Source organism: Rhipicephalus microplus, chromosome 6 (genome assembly GCF_043290135.1).
Source record: "Rhipicephalus microplus isolate Deutch F79 chromosome 6, USDA_Rmic, whole genome shotgun sequence".
Lineage (NCBI taxonomy): Eukaryota > Metazoa > Arthropoda > Arachnida > Ixodida > Ixodidae > Rhipicephalus > Rhipicephalus microplus.
Genome location: NC_134705.1, coordinates 131,196,182 through 131,208,199, shown reverse-complemented (window position 1 = coordinate 131,208,199; position 12,018 = coordinate 131,196,182). Strand labels below are relative to the sequence as shown.

The window sequence follows — 12,018 nt, the reverse complement described above, 5'->3', positions numbered from 1 at the left end:
GATTCGCATTTAGAACGAAGAAAGAAACAAAGGTAGAGGGCGCTGAAAAAGAAAGGAAGAATTCACCACAAAGTTGAAGCTGTGCATGTGACAAAAAAAAATTATATTGCTATGCGAAGCGAGGCTGGCAGCTAACTTTTTTGGGTGTGGTCTCATGCAACTGTACAAAATGCTAATGCCCGAAAATACGACTGCTCCAAAGACACTTTACGCACAGTCTGTTCCCGTTGAGAGCAGAGCACGTGGAAGGGTACACACCCGCTGGCTGATTGCTGCCGAGATTTAGAAACAGTGCTTGCGCCAAGGATGTCAACCCCGCCCACAGAATCAAGATTTACGTTTGCTGCTCGAAGAAACTCACCCACACGTCTTTCCTTCAACGACAGGAGGGGCGTTTCCTCTGCTCTCTGCTTGAGCATGCGACGGCCTGTCTAACAGGCGGGTGGACATCATCACATCCTGCAAGCGATGAAGATGGGCTGACTTGTTGGATACCTGCTTCAGCCGCACTCATTGAACTCGGTCACGTGCTATTACCCGCGGGTAAAATTTACGATGCGTTTGCGAATCTTTGAAAACTAGACTTTATATGGCCCATGACGGTGAAAGTAAGGACGATGGCAATGGTGGCGGCAATGGCGAAAAGCCGCCGAGTCTTTTGGTATAATTCCTATCGCAAAATAAAACAAAGAAAAGAAAGAGATACAGAAAGAAAGAAAAAAAGAAAGAAAGAAAGAAGGAAAGAAAGAAAGAAAGAAGGAAAGAAGGAAAGAAAGAAAGCAAAAAAGAAAGAAAGAAAGAAAGGAAGAAAGAAAGAAAGAAAGAAAGAAAGAAAGAAAGAAAGAAAGAAAGAAAGAAAGAAAGAAAGAAAGAAAGAAAGAAAGAAAGAAAGAAAGAAAGAAAGAAAGGAAGGAAGGAAGGAAAGCCGTAGTTCGGGCACGCTCACACCCAGCTTCGCTCCTGAAATTTTCTCAGCCACTTGTAGGCAGAAACAGACACCACACTTTCTCATGGAACTTGTTTATTATACGGTGTGTTTTTGTAGATGTCAGTAATGTTTGTGTTTATCCCAGCCTCAATACACACGTCCTCCAACAGATACGTCCGGTTGGAAATCCGTTGCAGTTTAACGTGTATCCTCCAGGGACGCTCTGGTTGGTTCTGGAATCGTAGTAGAAAACGAACGCAGACCTTCGCCCAAACGAAAGTCTTGGGTAGCAGCTGCACGCTTCAATGCCGAAAAAAAAAATCCAGTGATTTGTGTTGATAAGATTATGCATCAGACAGACGAATAATACAAACTGCTACAATAAATACTATCAAAACTAGTCAGTTTTAGGCAAACGTATGCACCTTTCAACACATACCTACTACCCAGAATGCTCAAGCTACCAGTAGGTGAGCTACTTACAGTGGTATTCAAGTTTTGTGTATGCTCAGTATGGGCACCCTGATATCACACTCCTGTGGAACAGCCCACGAGCATTGTCGTATACCTTCATCGCCGTCGTATATTCACCTTTCCCAGTGTTTATTGCTTGAAGAAGCAATAAGAAGTGCCAAGTGGCGTAAAAACTGGCAAATATGTACCTTCCGGTAATATGCAGGCACGATTCCTTCGGTTGCACTCTGGAAAAAAAGAAATAAATCTAGTTCAGACCATGTCACACTCGTGCACGAAAATTCAAGGGCACTTGCATTATCGAGAAAGCTTGAGCGAGTAAAGCTTTGCGTGTGCATGCCTGGTTTCATTTTTTGTAGCTGGAACATTATTGGCCGGTTTTTTGCCGCCTTGCTGTGGCCGGAGGCCGCACCGCAAGCTAAGACGTTGCCTCGCAACCACCGCCGCAGTAAGCCCTGCTCGCCGCGGCATTCCGCATGACGTTAGAGCAAGAGCCGGTGTTGCATCCTACGTATGAATGAACGGCTTGGTAGCATTCGTCGGAGAGACTGAAAGAAGTGAGACTTTGGCGTCAGAACGAAACCAAGAGGAGCTGAGGAAACGAATGAGAACTAGCCGCACGCCTCCAGAAGCATCAACGCACAGAGAACCAAGCTGAACAGTAAGGTTAACCGTACCTCCCGCTACGCACACCCAGACGTAAATGAGTTAAGCCTCAGCCAATTTCTTTTCGTATTTCTTTTTATTGATTTGAGCGATGCTCTCTTTTAGCTATTTTTTTTCTCAAAACCAAGAAATTGAACAGTCGTCCACGTACTTAGCAAAGTTCAGCTCATGCAGGACAAAAACAACTGTCATGAATTCCTATCAAGGCTGTGATGAAATTCAGCAAGGTGAAATGACAAGTGATATCAATAAGAAACCAGATTTCAATATGAGAAAGAGTTGATTGCTGACAATCTCACGATTGAGGGAGCATCAATTATTGGAAAACAGCGCACACAAATAAGCATTTGACCACAGCATCTTCGAGGACCACACTTCGCAGGGCTCGACTGCACCGGGTTGTTCACGTCCGACGCTACCGAATTCCTTAGGTTGCAACATGCATCGAATAACAAACTTCCTGCTTTTACGGGATTGCAGAAGTAAAACGATTATGCATGCGCTTTTCCTGGGTAATTATATGTATGATTCAGTGTTCGGAAGGCAACAGTGCAAAAACGCTTTTTGGGGATAAACACGTAGTGTACACAGCCTTCGACAACAGAGGCCCGTGCTGGCTAATCTTTGCTATCCGTCACAGCAAGCGAGCTGATACGTGTGACGTATGCGTAGTCTGCACGATACACCTACCTCTATAACCGTTTCTTAAAGCGTAAATACGCCATGGACTTGATTGAAGTTCTGGTCGTACTGCAGACACCTTGGCTGGCGAGTTGCCCTCTGAGACCACCTTGTAGAGAGTGGGGGAGAGTTTGCTTGCATCCCAGTTAGGACTTTCACCTTGCGCTGGTCGTCCTCGTTGTCCGGCTCGTCGCTATCGAGGTCATCGGTTCGAAGTGGTTCGCGCGTCGGAACCAGGTGTCTTCGGTTTTCGGCGATGCATTTCGTCATCTTCAGCAACATCCCGTATGGACCTCGGCACTACAGGTTCCACGATCTGTGCCTTCTGGGTCCGCGGATTATCTCCGATGATCACCAATTTCTTGAGCGCTGGTAAGTCCTTACCAGCACCGAGTTGCCAGCGCTTAGGCACGGAATTTTTCAATTGCGAGCTGTACTCGGGGAGCCTGGTTCGTAGCTTCCGATCGTGCAGTAGCTCGCCCGCGGAGCGGCTGTCTTCCAGTGGCGTAGATCAGTAACTGAGCATGCATGTCTATTCAAAGCATGTCGTGATTCTAGTGTGTCGTTTTCATGATCTTTTTTACTAATTTAACCCCCCTTCTTTCGCTGATCTATTCGACTGCAGAAAGACCTGGCTTAATGTCACGTGCCGGAAGTAGTGCCTGAATGCGAAGGTAGCGAGGTCATGAGAAACGAACTGAGGGCTGTTGTGACTGCAGTTATCGACTGGGTTCCCGTATCGCGTAAAAATGCAGGTCAATTTTAAAGTGACCCCGCTATACGCCGTATCGCTCACGTTTCCCACCTCCGGGAACTTTGACTATGCTTCTAAAACACGGGAGTGCGGGTTTCCGTCATGCTGAAGGATATCAACACCAACTGTGTATCAAGCGTGACCTCACGTGGTTAGCAGCATGAAATGCTCGCTGAGTTCCTTATGCGCACATATTCTGCGTTAAACATGTGCCATAAAACCAACCTTCAGGCTCGTCCGTTGCATTTTTTACGCCCAGGTGCATTTGTGTATACGTTAAAGCATTTATTCCCTCATACTCTTTGGAACAACTAGCTCGCTATGTTGAACACCCCTCTTTCCATCAGAGACAGCTCTGCACCGAAAGGTATCATGCAACCATGACTATTGCCACCGCTGCTGATATAGTTAATCAGTTTTTGTTTTGTCAGTTTTCAAGTAAGTGCCCTAAATATCAGGGCAACTAAACAATTCATTGTTTCCTGTTTGACAAGTCAGAGACTTAATCAGCTGTGAGAACCTCCATTTCTTTGGTTGAACCACTCATGTCATGGAGTTGGTCGATGGGCGAGGATCCGGTGAGGATGTCGGCCAACAGTAGCACTTCCTTCCTTAGTTCGAATTCAAGCACATGTTCGTGGTTCAGTAAGCACGTAAAGAAACGCTGCATACGTGGTGGCATATCACATATTCCTTTGAAGGCAATCAATAAATGTGTGTGGTGATCTGTGTCGACGGCTATCTTGCACCCGTATACGTAGTGTTGAAAGTTCTCGCACCCTAGCGCTGTGCACATTGACTCCTTTTCAATGTGTGGGTACCTTTGTTCAGTTCCATCCATCAAGCGCCATGTATACGCAACAGGCGCCCAACTGCCACCACACAGCTGTAGTATTGCTGTACCCCATACATGTTTAGAAGCACCAGCAGAAATATTTGTTGCCCTGGCAGCATCGAAAAATGGTCAAATATATGTATATAGGAACGCGGAATATTGTGTGTATAGACAGACGCCCATGTGCGCTAGCGATGAAGAGAGAGAAACAACTTTGTTAACATGACAAGGTGCCATGAAATTAGGTTGTCCCGATTCAATGATAGCCAGTAGCTTCCCACGACCGTAAATTATACGAGGTATATGTGCCCAGGTAGCCAAATTTGTGTAGAGCCCATTTGTCAAATAGTTGGTGGTGTATTGCCATAATCGACATCTACATATCGCGCAAACAGCAAGCACACAAATAAAGTTTGGTGTCTTAACTGGAGGTAGTACCTATGTCGCGCACTTGCGCTACATGGCGAGAAATTGATTTTTTTTGTAGCCTTGTACGTGCTTTTGATATCAACGTGATTTCATTGCATATTTAGGGCTCTCCAATCGTGTATGTGAAAGAAAAGAAATATCAACGAGAAAAATTGCGGAATCAAGCCTGTTTAACTGGTCAAATAGTGCAATGGCAAATGTACCCAAATATTTTACAGTTGAAAAAATTGTGATACAACCACTCACGACTTGAAGAAGTTGTGGTACAACGGCTCACGAGTTCAATAGCTCGACAAATCACCGTGCTCCATCGAAGAACATTCCTGCAGCGAGATGGCTCAGCCTTCTGAGTAGCATTTTGGCAACCTCAGAGTAGCACAGCGTTTCCTCGCCTATAGCGTGCCGCATTCATCATCACGCAAGGCGAGGCCACGCCAGCCATGCGCCAGCAAAAGCAGCCTGCAGTCACGGTAGCTCTTATCTGCACACACATTTCGTGAGGCATTCTAACTCCTCGGGAGTGCGACGCCAGTTAATATCTCACAACCAACTAAGCTTGTTATGTGAGGTTTAACTCCCCAAAACCACTATATGAATATGACAGACGCCGTAGTGGAGGGCTCCGGAAATTCCGACTGACTGAGGTTCTTTAACGTGCACCCAAATATGAGCACACGTGCCTACAACATTTCCGCCTCCACCGGAAATGCGGCTGCCGAAGGTGGGATTCGATCCCGCGACCTGCGTATCGGCATCCGAGTACCCTAGCCACTAGACCCCCGCAGTGGGGCATAAAAAACTAAGTAACGCGGTGATAAAATTCGCGAAGCAACCACATGAAAAAGCTATGTCACGATGCCCTCCTTTACCGGACCTTGTATCGAATTAAAAACACGTCCACATAGTAGAGTGTTGCATACTCCCCCCGTGTGTAGCCACCGATCAAATAATACACTATCAAACCCATTTAGCCCACTCTCGGTTAAGTTGTGAAGTGCAGTCCTAGCTTAGTGTGGCATACATAAAATAATAATATCTGAAAAATATCTTTGATATTGTTCATTCTTGGTATTTGTCACATCCTCGCCTAGTTGTGCTGCAATCGTGCAGCGCGTGTTGAAACAAGTTTTCGGCCACCGTTTTCGTAGCATGTTTCGCGACCGATATGATTTGTACTTATAATGCACAGTCACGATGTATATGACTTGTAACACGAGAGCGCGGAGCCTGACGGCCGTGCACTCTCGTGTTGCAAGTCATATGCAACGTGCGCAAGTGACATGTGAAACGGTGTCCGCGCCATATATTTTCACATGGCTTCTAGAAATACATTTGCAATTTCAAGGGCGATTACCTCCAAACATGCGTTTTTTTACTTTTGTTCTTTATATTGCACTCATAGTATCAGAAACAGATTTCCGCCAGTATTCAGATAACGTAATATTGAATGTGCTGAATCAGAACTACTGTTGTGTGACAAAGCGCTGTTCTTCAACACTACACATAATACTGAGTCATGATTAGGTACCTGAAGGAAGAAATTTACAAAACATAAGAGTTACAATTTTCAGGGCTCAATCTCTTTCAGTATGAAGAAGAATGACTTATGATCAAAATGACAGTACAATAATTACTGTAACCCATATAGTTATGGAGAAAAAGATACATATACCACGCCTGACTTACATGGCGGGTATGGGTTTAATTTGTTCCCTTAAATCTTTAGGACACCTACAGCAAGGCACCATCTGCTCGAAGCGCACTTGGACTATTGGACGCCCTGAGCCCAGTGCTTTAATCTCTCAACTAGGAAGATGGCTACTCATACCTCAACTTTTCGTAAAGAAGTCAAGGCTGCATCCGTCCTCCAATGGAACGCCAGAGGACTAAAATCACGCCTTTCAGATTTTCGTCAGTTTGTGTTTACCAACGCGTTTCCAATTATCGTCATTTGTGAACCCAATTTGTCGAAACCAATAGGACCATCGGGGTACGAAGCTGTCACGTCTTCAACGAACGGTGCGTGCAGCAAAATCATCGTCTTTGTTCGTCGTGAACTGACGTATGTTGTGCAACCAATTGCACCTCACGATGACAATCAGTATGTCTGCATCACTGTGAAAAAGAACCAACTCATGTTTACTCTCATAGGCATTTATATATCACCGTCAAGTAATCTCGATTCCAGGAGATTAGCGGATATTTTGAGAGTGTGTCCTGCATCATGGGTCCTCATAGGTGATTTCAATGCGCAAAGTCACGCATGGGAAAGTACGCGGACAAATGCAAGAGGACGCAGGTTAGCAAACATTGCCTACAACTATGGCCTTACTCTCCTGAACGACGGCAGCCCCACTTTTTTTCGAGGGGTGACATACGGTAGCTGTCTCGACCTTGCCTTTGTCTCTAACTCCCTCGCGAGATACGTCAAGTGGTTTCCAGATGTTGAGACACGAGGAAGTGATCATATTCCAATCTACCTTAACATCAAAGACTTGTCTAGTTATGGTCTACGGACGACCATTTGAGCAGTCGAATGGACCAACTTCAAATCTGACATGGAAGATGCTCGCAGCGATGGCCTACGATCTGGGTTAGAGGAAACAATTAGGAGCACAATGCAAAACGCCACTCGCACGGTGGCGATATCTTCCACACGAAACGACTTTGATATAGAGTTGGAGCGACTCCGAGCACTGCGACGCCGGGCGGAGCGTCGGTATCGGCGTACAAAATCAATTCACGATCTTAGGGCAGCCAGGAGGATGCAAAAGAAGATTCGGCGTTGCATGGATAGATTAGCGTCGAAACGATGGACAACGTTTTGCCAGTCACTAGACCCTCGCAAGCCACTCTCACACATTTGGAAAACGGTGCAAGATCGGCGCCACCCTACGGAACAGCGCTTTCCATTCAAAGCGCTCGCGCTATTTCAAAGGAGGCAAAACATCGATGTCGCAGAAGATTTCTGTGCGCAGATCGCCAACCAAGCCACTCGTCCAGATTCTCCAGTGAGAGGTGACGTCCCCCGTTCCCGTGACTACCACATGGACCTCCTTTTTACAATGGAGGAGCTCGAGGCGGCACTAGCTCTCTGCAGGCGTTCAACTTCTCCGGGCCCAGATGGTATTCCGTACCGAGCGTTGTGCAACCTTGGGGAAGGTGCAAGGAGAGAACTGTTGAGCCTCTACAACATCTCGTGGCAGGATGGCAATGTTCCTGATGACTGGAAAGTAAGCCGCTTGTTACCCATCTTGAAGCAGGGCAAATCCCCACTCGAACTCACCTCATACCGCCCAATAGCACTGGCCAGCTGCGTAGGGAAGATAATGGAACGGATGATACTAGGCCGCCTGGAGTGGTATATTGAATACTACAAGATTTATCCGCATTCAATGGCTGGTTTCCGACGCGACCGCTCTTTTATTGACAATGTCGTTGATCTAGTTTCGTACGTTCAGCACGAAAGATCCCGTAAGCGACTATCTGCAGCTTTGTTTTTAGATGTGAAAGGCGCTTATGATAATGTACTACATGAAGCCATCTTGGGTGCTCTTGCGGTGGTTGGCCTTGGTGGTCGAGTCTTTCGGTGGATTTCGAGTTACCTGGCTGCAACGTCATTCTTTGTGTTAACAGAAGATGGCCCAACTACGTGACGCTATACTTCCAGGGGTGTTCCTCAAGGCGGAGTTCTTAGCCCGACGCTATTCAATCTTGCACTAATTGGCCTTGCTGAATACTTGCCAAGCACCATTAAAATCTCAATATACGCAGACGACATCTGTGTCTGGACATCGGCAGTCACACGTCTTCAGATACGTTCCCGGCTTCAAAAAGCAGCAACTATGATTGCCAACTACTTGTTCAAACAAGGTCTCAGCATATCACCAGGAAAATGCGCGCTGGTGGCTTTCACTCGCAAAGCAATGACCTCTTATGTCATCTCAATCTGCGGGCGACCGATTTCTTACGCCAAAACCCACCGATTTCTGGGCATCATTATTGATAGGGACCTCTGTTGGAGTCCGCATGTGACCTATATGAAGAAGCGCCTGACCGCTATTTCTCAACTGTTCAAGTTCCTGGCAGGAAAGACGTGGGGGATGTCAGTAGAAGCAATGATGGAGCTCTACAGGGCCCTGTTTCTCGGTTCCCTCAGATATAGCTTGCCCGTGCTTAGCAATACCTGCAAGACCAATGTTCGTGTTTTACAGGCAGTACAAGCCCAAGCGCTGAGAGTGTGCCTCGGTCTGCCCAGATGTACGTCAAGAGAAGCAACAATTGCAATTGCTGGTGACTATTCGATACAAACTCACATTGTTGTAGAAGTCCTGAGAACGCACATCCGACACTTCGCACGTGCCCCCAGCCATCACCTTGCACTGTTGCCTTCAGAGAGGCGCCAAGCATCGTTCGCCAAAATTATCGTGAAATACAACGATAAACTTCCCTTGGGCTTAACTCATGCATCTAAACCATCCATACCACCTTGGTGTCTTATTCGACCCACAGTGCATCTTAGTGTACCAAGGATCCGGAGGAAATCTGGGTTTTCGTCGCACGTGCTGAAACAACTGTCTCTCCTTCTTTTGCACGAGAAATATTCAGACAGCATACATGTATACATCGATGGTTCCACGAACCACCAGTGTTCGTCAGGGGCAGTAGTTATCCCAGCAAGAGGTGTTACCATCAGCTTTAGGACTGACCACTCCACGCAATCTACAGCAGCGGAACTAGCTGCTTTGCGCGCTGCACTTTGTGTCGTCAATCGAGAACCACCGCAACAATGGTCGATTTTCAGCGACTCAAGGGCTGCCCTACAATCTGTGCTCTCAGCACTGCGTCGCGGCCCGTACGAACAGTTTGTTTTCGAAATTCGATGCCTTCTCCACACTTTACTCAAGAAAGGGCATCATGTGACGCTTCAATGGCTGCCAAGTCACTGCGGCATCATAGGGAACGAACATGCCGATACTGCCGCGCGGGCAGCCCTTGAAGGAACACGAGAAGAAGCCATACCACTTTCGAGGATTGATGCTGCCAGTAATCTTCGATGATTTGCGCGTGAAATCACGTTTTCGCTATGGTGCCCACCAAGCATCGATACGAATCGTCAACACCACCTGTCCTCTTTGATGGCTCTCCGCATGCCCACTGGACTCGACCGAAGAGAAGCCACCCTTCTTCATCGATTATGGCTAGGAGTGGCATTTACAAAATCTTACTCCTTTGTCATAGGAATGGCCGACAACGCTCTCTGCGATGCCTGTCATTGCGAAGAGACGCTACACCACATCCTGTGTGACTGTCCATTGTATGAAATCCAGAGACTGTCACTGGCGTCTGCTTTTGCGCGCATCGACAACAGCCAAATGTCTGTGGACACTATTCTGTCAAGTGCCCGAGAGAAGCCCTTGCAACAGAAGGCGACGAAGGCTCTGTTGAAATTCCTACGCGACACCGACTTGAACAAGCGACTGTAACAGCAATGTCACACACCGCGAAAGACAAGACTGGACTATGACTGAGTGTGCGCGCGTGTGCTGCCGAATGTGCTGTTTCTATCTTCCCTCTCCGCTCTCTTTCATCTACCCCATCCCTCTCCCATGCGCAGGGTAGCAAACCGGTTGCCTATAGGCTGGTTAATCTCCTTGCCTTTCTTTTCCCTCTATTTTCCTTCCTTCCTTACAGGATTTCGGCGCAAACATACGATTCTGCTTCGCCGTTTATGGCTGTGTGCGGCTTTCACGAAGTCACTCTTGGAATCAAAACGCCTGGCAAACTTTTTTTTTTCGGAAGTGGTGTTTGCCAGGAGACGTTACAGCACACGTTCTGCGACAGTCCTCTATGCGATCGACGGCGAAATTCACTAGTGGTCACTTTAGCTCTCATAGATCACAGAATGATAACGGCAGATGCCAATTTGTTATATTCATTTCTCTACAAAACTCCCTGATTCCTTAGCCTGGAGCAGCTAGCATACAAGTACTTCTATATAGTTGAATGGGGCAGCGTAAAGACAAATACACGAATGAGAAAAGACACCAGTTCTTTTGTGTATTCCTCCTAACACTGCCTTACTCAATTCACTATAAAGCCTAACCAACTAGTCCACCTCTCCGTTATTCTGCAATACTTCTGGACTGCTGAGCACCCCTGCATTTCTTTTATTTTCAGATCTTTCAACTGAAAATAGCCGATTAAATGGAAATGGCAAATTACCTAATCCAAGCATAATCTAGAAACACGAGGCCGGTGCTAAAAATATAGGCAGCTAGTAACATTAGCATGAACCATCGTTATTGATGACGTAAATGTTTGAGTGACCCCCCTCACCTCCCAATATATATCTTGCCGCTCTTAGAATAAAATAAAAAATATATTGAGCAGGGCACCTCATACTTTAATTATATTCAGCGTAATGAATGAGCGCATACGTGACGTATTCGAGATTGCATCGCGATATGTTTCACATTCATGCTTGCGGGCAAAAACTGTAGTGCTACATACCAAAACAAAGTCTATTCGTAAATGGCACGCTTTTGTTGTTTAGCGATGACCGGGCTGGCAATCTTGAAGAAGAAAAAAAATGAACTGCTTTCTGCCGCTCATCTTATACATCAATTAATATAATTCTTATGCTTTTCTTATCGTGAAAAAGTCGACATAAGTCATTTACCTAGTAAATCTCTTCTTTCTTCCACATATTTGAAAGCTCTGACTCCCTGAACAGGTAGTAAAATAGCGGGCAGCAACACAAACAGGAGTGCATCAGCTGAAGCAGTTGCTTTCATTGCTGCCTCGCTCGTAGAGCGGGCGCAGGCTTAACTGCACCGCTGCAGATGCTACGCCTCAAATTTCCGCATATAACAATAGACAGGCTTGTTACTTTCTAGTATGCGATCAGTCACCTCACTGCGGACACCATATATGGTAACTTAATCTTGGGTAGTTATGCTTGTGTAGGGTTCCTGACCGTTGACACTTGTGATGGACGAGAGCTTTTGGTATTCTCATGAACTTCTATTTCAAAGTGATAGATCGGAACTGTAATTTCTGGAATGCAAAGACAGCATCAACGCAGTATATGCCACGTAGCTCCTACGATGGCATAATCGTGCATATTATCGCATATTTGTATGGCAAGAGAGTAGTTTCCCTTAAAACAACCTTATACCCACATTGCATCGAGTTCACAGCACCTTTCATAGGGTAATTTTCTTTAGCTGTTTTCCACCGCCGAAAGAA

At 46.2% G+C, this 12,018-nt stretch overlaps 1 long non-coding RNA gene across 1 annotated transcript; it reads right to left on the bottom strand.

The window, feature by feature from the left end:
* Positions 1–1,015: 1,015 nt before the first annotated feature.
* Positions 1,016–11,584, bottom strand: LOC142764943 (uncharacterized). The gene is made up of 3 exons (XR_012883977.1): positions 11,450–11,584; positions 1,412–1,629; positions 1,016–1,228 (listed from the first exon to the last, which is right to left on the bottom strand). It is a non-coding gene; the product is annotated as an uncharacterized LOC142764943 (long non-coding RNA).
* Positions 11,585–12,018: the final 434 nt, after the last annotated feature.